Genomic DNA, 12,695 nt, shown 5'->3' with positions numbered 1-12,695 from the left:
AGTTCCCTTATGTGAGAAGAAGCTTGAGGAAGTGAGCCTATTAAACCTGGTTTGGTTTTAGTATAAATATGGATTGGACTTAGTATAAATTGGATTTAGAAATATCCAAAATAATGGCATCTGAACTGCATCATTATCAAGTCACTCGATTCTTTTTCTTCTAAAATATAATTTACTAATCAACAAGTAATCAAATGACATGGTCACTTGGACCACAAAAAACATAAAATGCTAATACACATAATGATTGATATTAACTAGATTAACAATATAATAAGTGAAATACAACTTCTTTTGGCTATCAAAATGTAATGTAGATTGTAAAAGGGAATATTTTTTGAGAAAGCAAACAAAACAACAAAAAAGCACTTCATGATTCTATCTAATTTTGAAAACTTGTACTTTATTTTAATATATTAATAATTGGTGTTTTCTTTGTATACCTAAGCATATCCAGGAAAAAGTGCAAATAAATAATATATTCATTGCATTAACTAATTAATTATTCAGCCATTTATAAATTTAATGACTGCCTATTTGAGGACAGATGTAAAAATCAATATGAGAAATCTAGTCTCTGATGAACAAAAAAACAACAAGCAATAAGAATATAAACTCTATTAAAAGGACTCTGTGTATAAAGCGGAATTAACATGATGTATACATGTATGTATACACACATCCAGTCACACAGACAGGGAAAAATAGGATCTTCCATGTGTACAAAAATAAGCTTAAAATAGGTGAAAATACTTCTGTGTCTGAGTGTATTTCACTCAGCTGTCTTAGGAACAGCATCACCTCTCAGACCTGCCTATCTCCCCAGGCATCTTTCTTATTTTCCGGAGTCCACAGAAATCGCTTCTTTGTCCCCACGCCCACCCTATTCCAGACTCTCACCACCTACTCAATCTTCTGAAGAATCACTGTGCTTCTACTTCTTTTCTCTCCAGAAATGGGATAACACAGCTGCAACAACAAACAACCACAAAAAAAAAAAAAGTGTGGTGACTTTTGAGGCACTTATACGTGTTTTAAACACACCATATATCTTACTCCCAAAACATCTCAATTGCACTGTTGCCCAGGCTCTGGTTCATGTTTAAACATCCATCCTCTCTGATAGACACTTTGAACCTTAAGTTCTACTTCTAAGACTGTATTGTAACACCGTAATTACAGATATGTGCAATGAGTTTTAAATGTGTATGAATCCTATAAGCTACAATCTCACAGGGGCAAAGCGTGATTTTTTTTTTTTATACTGAATGAAACAGGCCTTGTATCTGCCATTCCTCCTATGCTTGTGTACTTAACCATAATTAATTCAGAAATGCCAAAATTAATATGTGGCTAACATAGTTTGGAATGATCACCCCACCTCACTTTTCCCCTGATGTACTACTTTTCTCTCTGAAATGTCTCTAACCAACTCCTAATTACTGCATTCAATTCCTGGGTGGAAAATTTGACGGTTAGTATTATTAGACATTTGGTGCACTTTGTTTATGACAAAGCTTTAACACAGAATTAAAACTCATGATTTTGAAATTTTAACAATAAAGTCCTTTTCTTTCCCATCTATTACCTCTCCAGAGAATTTCAAAAGTCAACTCTGAAACTCAAAAGATTAACACAATCCTTTCCACTTTGGTTGTTCCGCTGTGGATTCCCTTCCTACATCCACAGACAAAAGTAGGGTTGAGGCAACAGAACCAACAAAATGACAATGATGAACACAAATACACCATACACTGGTTACCACCCAAATACTGCCCTCTCGCCAATTTTATTTAAAGCAATCGCCTATGAATCCCAATCAGGGGGAACAGCTGAGTGAATTATGGTCCAAAATAAAAAGGGAACACTTCTCTGTGTGTAAAAAAAAAAAGTTGTGATTTCAGAAATACTCATTTCAAATCACAATTAAAATATACTTGTAAAACTGAATCACCCAATGTATTACAACTGAAGTACATGAACATTGACAGCACATCTGAGTTTTGCTATACCAATTATTTGGAATTTTCTCTTTGAACATTTTAATTTTTCCAAGTTATGTGTAGTCATTTTCTAATAGTCATTAAAAACACCAAACATCATTTCTACCTTGCTATGGTATCCTATAGAGCATAGTATTACCTAGGGTTCTGTTGCAAGGGCTGAATTACGCTTCCAGGAAATTTGGAAAAATTCTTAGCTGATACGTAGAATTTGCAACAAATAGGCAAGGTAGAAAAAAAAATCATATTCTTCACCATGACCCTTTTCCATTAAAAAACAAAATTAGCATTGTTTGTGGATAACCTAAGGAAGCAAAATCAAAAGGAAAGCACAATGATAAAGGTTCATAATTATATAAAAGTGTGTTGACCTTCTATCATGTGGATCCACCTTTATGTTTTCAGCTAACCATTTCTGCACACTATTTGTTCTGTATTTAGCTAACCTTGTAATTGTATATTTCAAAACATAAAGAATTCATACTGATTTTCCATGCTTTGTAACATGGTACGGTTTAAATCACCAATGCTAGGTTTTGAGGGGTATTTTTGCCTTGTTTTATCTGGAGCTAGGCTTATGATTAGCTAAAATAGAGTAGCATAATACTCAGTAGCTTATCTTACTGAAAATAATCTCACAAATGATTGCATATTTGATTTAAATTAATTCCTAAGGGTCCTCCTGCCCCAGTGACTGTCTGACTACAACCACAAGAGCCCCAGACAAAAGCTGTATATGCTGTGTGTCACTGATCTTTTCTGTTACATTTGTTACAACTGATGAACCTACATAGACTCACCATTATCATTGGAGTCTATGGTTTACTTAGGGCTCACTCTTGGTGCTGTACATTCTATCAGTTCAGTTCAGTTCAGTCACTCAGTTGTGTCCAACTCTTTGCGACCCCATGAACCGCAGCACGCCAGGCCTCCCTGTCCATCACCAGCTCCCAGAGTCCACCCATGGGTTTGTACAAGTGTACAGTGGTATGTATCCATCATTATATGATCATACAGAGTAGTTTCAGGACTCTGAAACTCCCCTGTGCTCTAGCTATTTATCCCTCCCTACTCCTACCCCCTGATGTTTTTATAGTCTCCATAATTTTTGCCTTTTCTGGAATGTCATAAAGTTGAAATCATAACATGATGTAGCCTTTTCAGACTGGCTTCTTTTACTTAGTAATATGCATTTAAGTTTCCTTCATGTCTTTTCATAGCTTGATGGCTCATTTCTTTTTAGTGCTGAATAATATTCCCTTGTCTGGTTATGTCTTTTTTCAATCTTTGCTTTTATATATGGAAGCAAATACATTTTTATCCAAGTTTCAAGAATAACTTGTACAAATGAAGAATAAAAGAATTCTTGACTTAAGTAACCTTTCATAGTACATATTATCTATAATACATTGAAAAAAGTATACTATAAACTAAGCTCAGTTGATCACCAGATAGCATTCTTGAAATATCTTCCTCAGAGGACTATAAACACCTTGAGATAAAATATGATGCCTATAAGATCACCTTCTGGGAGGCATGTCCTTAATCTGCCTCTAAACAATTAGGTAACCTTGGTCAGATGTAGATTATACAGAATCAAATGTCCCTATGAGAGTTAGAAACCTGATTTCACTATTCTCTTTCAACTTTTATGCCCTTGTATCATCAAGATGCCTTTAACTGTAAGAGTAAAATCTGTGCGTCAGTAGACCAATTTATGTGGCTTTCCATAGGCATTGTCTATGTCTAATAAACAGCTACCACTTCCAGTAGACAGGCTCACACCAATTTCAACTGCATTTCAGGAAATTGGCAGAAATATAAAAGTGATGGAGCATCATTAGGGTTATTTCATCAATCAGTTGGCAATAAATGAGACATGGTTTAAGTGTGACGAGGAAAGTATATTGTTTCTGCAATAGCTGAATCTGTGCTGTCCTGGGGACCATGTGCAGAGTGAATGCCAAATGGGAAAATCATTTGAGTCAAGATTTCAGTCCATCAGTTGCATTGGAAGAAATTACCACTTAGCTATTGAATCATGGTTTTATCAACACGAGTCTTTCTAAAATGAGGCTTAACTACTAAGGTTATTGCATGAGGAGCAAGGGACAAGTAGGGATGAGAAAGTCTTCAAAACTTGTCTGGTGGAAGAAAACTACTGTGCCAACTCTGCCTGCACCACCGCCACACAAATGAACACAAAAAACAAAACTGGGTCCCCTAGTGCCCAAGTCTGTCCAGCAAAGCTGAAACACTCGGTGTTTCTCCACTCAGCCCTGCAAGGAAATACAAATGTCAGAACAGAAGATTCTCATCTGAAACTACCCTTGTGATTGTGAGCTCTGGCTATGAGAACGTGATCTACTGCCTGTTCATGGAGCAATGTGGACTAGAGAGAGAAAAAGTGTAGATTCAGAAGACTGAGGCTGAAGTCTCAAGACTGTGCTGTGTCTTGGGTAAGTTACTGTCCACCATGCTCACAAACTGGGAGAGTTGGGACAGATGATTTCTAAGATCATTTGTAGCCCAACAGTGTCAGTTTCTGGGAATCCTTCTTCAATTTGGAGACTAGCCTCTGTTGTCTGACCTTTCCAGAGGACCACATTTTAGACAGCCATCATTACTTTCAGGAATTAGGTAATTCTAAAGAGCCAACTCATTGGAAAAGACCTTGATGCTGGGAAAGATTGAAGCAAGAGAAGGGGGTGACAGGATAAGATGGTTGGATGGCATTACTGACTCAAAGGACATGAGTTTGAGCAAACTCTGGGAGATAGTTAAGGACAAGGAAGCCTGGTGTGCTGCAGTCTATGGAGTGGCAAAGAGTCGGACATGACTTAGAGACTGAACAACAAAGGAAGCATTGCTTTAGTCATGGCCTGAAAGAGGGAAATACAACACTAAGGAATTAATCTATGCTATGGCCAGATTCTCTAGAGCAGAGATCCAGGAGAAACCAGGAAGAGAGTGGAAAAGAAGGGCAGAAAAGGGCAGAACTCAGGCTCACGAGCAATCTGAGACAAAGTCCCCAAAGAAGGCTTTTGTCTAATCTTGCAGAACACTTGGATATAACCTATGTCTCACAAGTTGCCTCCACATGGTCCTACCCAGCGCCTGCCCTGGGGACAGAAGCTGCCTCGGGTTCTGCAGATAGAACAGTTCCAGGGGCAGCTGGAGCACACAGAGGTAGACAGTGTCTCAGCCAGCAAAGCAGGGCCTGGAGGACCCAGCTGAGCTCCCAGAGAATCTGCTGCAAGCTCTCTGCCCAAAGGAATTCTAACCAGAAGCAGAGCAGGAGAAAAGAATCGGCTCCAGGACTCCTCAGCCCAGGGTTCACTCTTTGTACTGGGACTTGGGAAGCAAAAATTTCTCCCAAGAAAAACATTAAGGAAGTTATGTCCAAACTTTTTAACAGGATACATCATTTGAGGGTCCCAGCCAATGCAACCCATAAATCTGGTGCATCATTAATGCTGCTTTCTCTCTGTGTTACTGTATCTCAATTTTCCCTTTTTTCCACTGCAATTACATTAAATCCAGTATCCCATTTTACATCATTGGTTGAAAATAATCTGAATTCTCAAGGGATAAAAGTTATAGGTTTTCAAACTAAAGGCAGAACTCTTAACCAAGGAAGTGTGAGCTATATAATCCTTTTACATGCCAGAAGGTGTGGAAAAGAAATCAATCTGAAGCAAATCTACAGCTTGGATTACTTAGATTTTTATGTAAAAATTGGAAGAATAATCATGTCACTGATAAATCTACTATTTTTAGTTGCAGAAATTAAAACACTCCAATAGAAGTAGAATGGCATCTATCAGGTTTTATTTGACTTAACCACCACTTCAACTCCAATGGATATTTATTCAGCAGGATTGACAACACAATGAGAACTGCTCACCTGTTATCTTCCTCATAAATGTGACCCTCTGCCATTTTCCAAGTATAATGAGATGGGGTGACACTGAGCCAGCTCTGTGTGGTGTTCTCCCAAGTGTGATTGAAGAAGTGATTGCATGCCAAATGGGGAGGCTTCTTACTGAGCCAGCTAATGCTGGCAGATATGTTAAATTATTATTATCTGTTGCCATCACTAGCTCTCAGGAAGTAGAAAGGACTTTGGGGATTATTCATGGCACTGTTTTAATAACTCTCCTGTAGCTCGGCTGATGTATGGTCATTAAAATTTTTATAGGGAGTGATTAAAGTGGAAGTGGATTTTTGAATAGATATGGGACTTATAAAATGCTGTCTTTTCTTAAAAAATACTTTGAAATCTTTTCAAAATAATAATTTGACCCACAGGACACAGGGAAAACTGCCAAAGCTCCATCTCGAAAGCCAACAAAAAGAGATGCAAAGTGAGAAGGGGCAGGTTCAGGGGACGCAAGTGAGAAGGTAAGATAGAATTCCTTTCCACACGGCTCCCATATCCTTGGGGATAAGCCAATGTCACGTGAGAAAATAGAACTGTCAAAAGAAATAATATAAGAAGAAAATTATGGACAACAAGTCCAATAAATATGCAAATAAACACTGGAAATTGGGTTGAGAAATGTTCAATTACTTGTTACTCAATGGGCTTTCTAACTTCGGGGTGGGAATTATCTCTCTGAGCTTAGACACAACAGAAACAAGTCTGAAGCAGAGAGAGCAATCACCTTTCTTCATTGAGCTTTAAAACAGCTATTTGACCTTGGGCAAGTCATTCTACATCTCTGGGCACAGGTTGTGATGTGCACAGAGGCAGCATATTGCAGAGGTATGAGTTCCAGCCTAGGACTCCACTGTCTGTGTTTGTATCTGGCCCAGGGGCCCTCCAGGCTTATAACAGACTTATAAACTTGGAAAATGGCTAACCTTTCGGTGTTTTCTTTTCCTCATTTACACAATGAAAGTAATAACAATACCTGCTTCACAGGGTTGTTTTAAGGACTGAAAGAATTAAAATAATATCAGAAAATGTAATAAAATAGTAAATGCTCTATAAGAATGTCTTAGTATTGATATTAATACTGATATTATATCAGTATATATCAATATGTATATATTGTATTGATATATGTATATATCAATTGTATATTGTATTGATATATGTATATATGTATATATACATTGTATTGATATATGTATATATCAATACATGTACAATATATGTACAATACATCAATATATGTACAATACAATATATTGTGTATATATATGTATGTATCAATACAATATTGATATTAATATTGATACTAAGAATGTCTTAGTATTGATATTAATCATTATAGACACAATTCTTTGTCTGTAAAAGGGGAGAGGGGCTAGGTGGTCTCTGATACTGAGCCATCCAGAGATGTCACACTAAATTTTCTGGAAATTCCAAGTTATGAGAGAAATGGTGTACTCTTTTCCTCATGGTAGAGTAACTATTCACTAAACAACAACTTCACTTGCTTTGAGATAAGCTGCTGTTCTGTTCAACATGGAACCCTAAGATTGATCTAAATTTGTACATCCTTCAGTGTCCAATAAGGAAGTTATTTCCTCCTTCAGAACATCACTGAAAACTGGAACACAGTATTTGATTTTCAACAACACTCTTATATAGTCTTTCCAGTTCATCTGCACCTTACCTAGGTTTTGATTAGGCCATAACACAAAGTTCAATCTATAGTGGCTTAATGAAAATTTTGCAGTAAGCTAAACATTCCCATGAGTGAAAGAAAATTTGCATTGTTTAGAGTACACAACTTTTTGTATTTTGTTGCCCAATAAATTTGATACTATTTTGGAATATGCTTATTATCTTTAGTAAACAACTTGAAGGACTTTGAGGCCCCCAGGTCTCATAGTGAACAGTACAGAAGTAAAATGCAGGGTTTTCCATACCTACAGCATTGATAAAATTCATTCCACAAAAAAGCACTCTTTGAAATCATATCCTCAACTTTGCTGCACATGGTTATAACTGTACCCTTTCATCTCCCCCAAGAATATCCATCTCTTGGGGGCTTCCCTGGTGGTCTAGAAGTTAAGACTCTATGCTTTCACTGTAGGGCCCACAGGTTCAATCCCTGGTCAGCACAGCAGGAAAAAAAAAAAAGAATATCCATTTCTTCTGAAATTGTAGATGTGGGCTTCTTCTCTTATGATATTGCCTTTAATAAGATATTTAATTAGGAACTCATAAAAATTAATATTGCAAAATATAGCTATATGACTGGCTAAATATTTAAAGCCAGTGGAGCTCATGCACAATATTAAGACCAAAACATATTTTAGTGGATTCCCGCCACCATTTCATTTCAGGAGGATTGTGTGCATTAGCCACATAAAAAAACACATTCTGCATGCCCCAAAGATGAAGCTGAGAACAATCATTTAGAGATCAGAACACAATGAGCTTTTTCTAAGCTTATGGAGTTAAAACACAAGCTTCTGAACGATCTCCTTGGGATGTGTTTAATCCCAGAGAAGTGACAGATTAGTGGCAGAAAACTACTTGGGATAATAGGAAAGTTTTCAAAATAAAAGTACAAGGTCAGGCAGGGTAACCATCAGAATGAAGGATGCTCTGGTTTATGTTCTCACACCGGTACAGCCAGAGGTGACACTGAATGACCATGCACCCAGTCCCTCTTTCTCAACCCAGCAGACTCCCTGGTCACTCGCAGACTGAAGACAGTAAGACACATCTTCATCCAAAAATGCAACAAATGCTTTAGAACCTATAGTTGTTCAGACAACTGGTGTGTATTTTTCCTCAATTCCCTCTGTAGCAGAAGAGTTTTTGTAACTTTTCTTTCAAACATACCTTTCCTGTACGAACTTCTTTTCTTTCAAAATACACTTTCCTTAACAATTTCATCGTTTCTATACTTCCTTGTTTTCCTGTTCATGTCTTTGTTTTGTTTGTTTTGTTGTTGTTGTTGTTGTTTCAGTTTTATTTCTTTGTTTATTTTTTTTCTTTGCAATATTGTATTGGTTTTGTCCATTGACATGAATCCACCACGGGTGTACATGTGTTCCCCATCCTGAACCCCCCTCCCACCTCCCTCCCCATCCCATCCCTCTGGGTCATCCCAGTGCACCAGCCCCAAGCACCCTGTATCATGCATCGAACCTGGACTGGCGATTTGTTTCACATATGATATTTTACATGTTTCAATGCCATTCTCCCAAATCATCCCACCCTCGCCCTCTCCCACAGAGTCCAAAAGACTGTTCTATACATCTATGTCTCTTTTGCTGTCTCGTTTACAGGGTTATTGTTACCATCTTTCTAAATTTCATATATATGCGTTAGTATACTGTATTGGTGTTTTTCTTTCTGGCTTACTTCACTCTGTATAATAGGCTCCAGTTTCATCCACCTCATTAGAACTGATTCAAATGTATTCTTTTTAATGGCTGAGTAGTATTCCATTGTGTATATGTACCACAGCTTTCTTATCCATTCTTCTGCTGATGGACATCTAGGTTGCTTCCATGTCCTGGCTATTATAAACAGTGCTGTGATGAACAGTGGGGTACACGTGTCTCTTTCAATTCTGGTTTCCTCGGTGTGTATGCCCAGCAGTGGGATTGCTAGGTCATGTCTTTGAATGTATTTCCATGTCGTCAGATGATTTAGAGATCATCTGCCCTTGGTAACTCCTATGCTTTCACAGAGCCTCTGCTCTCTGACGTGCACAGATGGTGCCACTGACCCAGAGTCTCCTCACACCTCCACTCCTGTACAATTAGGGGGCACAGTCTAGGTGGGGAGGTAAAGCTTAACTTCCGTGGTTCTTCTAACCTGCTTTTGACTGTTCTTTCTGTTCTGTTCTGTTCCATTTGTTAACTTATGATACTGAACTGATCATTCTTCTCATTGTTATACCTGAGCCTAGAAGAATCAAAAAATCTCTTAAATTCTCTTTTTCTCTATCAAAGCTTAATGTAATAGGAAGAAAGGCTCTCAGTATTTTCATACAGAAGGTCTGGTTTTCAAAGATAAATATAGGCTCTACAATAACAGGAAATAGACTGAGAGGACATGGCATTACTATTAATTTTGACCCAGAACCAGAAGTGACTACATATTTCTTCACAGGTGCCTTCTGTTGGCAAAACAATTTTTCCAGCTTTATCTTTCACTCAAGACACAGCGTATTTCAAGTGTCTCAGCTCTAAGTAACAGTAGACTCACCACCCTCTTCTCCCCTACTCCCTTCTATGAGCTGACAGATAACACACCATCTTTTTAACCCTATAGTTTAAGAAAAATCATTACTAGCCATTCCCTCATTTACTCTGCACTTTCTCAAAGCCAGCCCCTTGTTCAGTGTTAGAAGGACATGCTAACCCTCCTTCCCATGTTAGCCCTCCTTCCAGGACTCAAACTCAATGCTGGTAGAAGTTACAAAAGCGTAACTAAAATGTAATAAATCAAATGATGCAATAAGGCTACAGACAATGTCTGTGGGATAGCTCATCCTCCAAGAGGAGAGTCAAGATAAAGAGCTTGTACACTGAGAACAAAGAAAGACAATGAGATTCTAGACTTAAAGACCTCCATCAGCAAAATCACAGACATTAACAGGGCTAGCATATGAGAACGGAAAAGGCAATGGCACCCCACTCCAGTACTCTTGCCTGGAAAATCCCATGGACAGTGGAGCCTGATAGGCTGCAGTCCATGGAGTCGCAAAGAGTCGAACACGACTGAGCGACTTCCCTTTCACTTTTCATTTTCATTCATTGGAGAAGGAAATGGCAACCTACCCCAGTGTTCTTGCCTGGAGAATCCCAGGGACAGGGGAGCCTGGTGGGCTGCCATCTATGGGGTTGCACAGAGTCAGACACAACTAAAGCGACTTAGCAGCATACGAGAAACCTACAAAAAGTGGGTTTGGCTTACCCAGACCTAGCCTCTGTCACAAAAATTCCTTGACACATCCCTCATTCTAACATTAGGACTTTCTCTCAATCCACATCACTAAATTAACATTCTCACTGCTGTGCCACAGACCCTATCAACTTCTATCCATAACTCAATCTGACATCCTTCCAATCTATCATGTTTAGTAAATGTTTCTTAGTTTGATTCAAATAATGGAAATAATGATAAAATAGTAAGCATTGCCTAACTTCTAAAAATCATAATAAAAACTGCCAATTGAAAATAATGATTTTGAAAAATTTGCAAACTGAAAATTCAAAAATTTGACATGAAGTTAAGGGAAACTATTCAAGCAGTCATAATAACAAAATATTGTGCAGAACTTCCTCATAAAGATAAATTTAATTAATATGTCTAGAGATCCCTGGTTGGCATGGGACAGATTTTGTAATCCTTTGGTGTTTTTGCTATCCAGTTTTTGAAGCATCATATAGATCACAAGCGTTCCATATCCAAAGTAGGGGGAGAGGTGCTTTTTAAACACTGCACACACATTCTAATTCTTTTCATTCTTGAATAGCTCACTGCAGGGGCTAAACAACTCATCAAGGTTAACCATTCTTCTTGCCACCTTCAAAAATGACATTCTCAAAGGAATTGTGCAACCAAGTCAGATACTGTGGGCACATTTAATTAACTATATGTCAGAGACCAAAGTTGCTACAAAAAGAGGAAAAACAGGATAGGGCATAACCTTGAGACACTTGTTGTTGAATGGTTTTAAAGGACGATTCAACTGGGCAGCACACTTGTAGTCCAAAGAGCAAGTTAAGAAATTCATGAATATGTCTATAAATAACTTAATTCAACTCTCCTATAATTATCTCATATTGGGACAATATGAAAGGTTAAAAAATGAAGAGGGAAACTGTTACTCTTTTTTCCTTCCTCTATTTTTCTATCAATGTCAAGTTGTATATTTAGCTGATCCTACCTTCAGAAAAATTGCTAGATCAATCAGCTGCTGAGTAACCAACACCACGTATTCAGAGTCTACAAATAGGGTGACCCATTCTTCAAACACTTACAGACCTCCTTTGCCTCCAAAACTGAATATGGCCATGAAAACCTGGACTGCTTTGTGAGGTAGGAGGGGAGAAATATTTCCAACATATTCTTCACTGGCCAAGTACATCTTAACATTGGAACTAAAGATCTCCATTTGTTTCTACCCTGCTTCTTTTTTTCCTCTTGGTCACTCTACTGACTTCTGAGCAGCCATTGCATTCTAGGAACCATGATTCATTTGATAAAGCCCATGCCTCATATTCATCTGTCTGCCCAAGCTTGGATGGAGAGTGTTTGCTGGTGGTGGGACAATGCTAACTCTGTTCCAACTCTGACATACTGAGCTATACCCCTGCCATGAGATTTCCTCAGAGCTTTCCAAAATCCAACTTCTTCCTGACATTTAGAACCCTCTGCTACCTTCAACCCCGTAGAAAAATGTAGCCATAGATAGGACCAGAGATCATGGCATAAATAATTTCACATAATTCCATCTGAATTCCCTTCCTTATGAGTAGAAATCATGTATCAAACTCAACCTTATCCACATTTCTTGTTTGTTACTCTTGTTTCAAATCTATTTCTACTATTAACAGAATTCTTTCCTTTTTATTGACAAAGAGAATCTATCTACCCTTTTGAATCTTGAGATGGAGTCTGCTCTTTCCATGTGTCTCCCCCATCCTCTCTTCCTTGTCTAATCACACCCAATATGATGGCTATTCTGATGGAGCTCCTCTATGACC

This window comes from Bubalus bubalis, chromosome 14 (genome assembly GCF_019923935.1).
Source record: "Bubalus bubalis isolate 160015118507 breed Murrah chromosome 14, NDDB_SH_1, whole genome shotgun sequence".
Taxonomy (NCBI): Eukaryota; Metazoa; Chordata; class Mammalia; order Artiodactyla; family Bovidae; genus Bubalus; species Bubalus bubalis.
Note: the sequence above shows the minus strand (reverse complement) of the source record.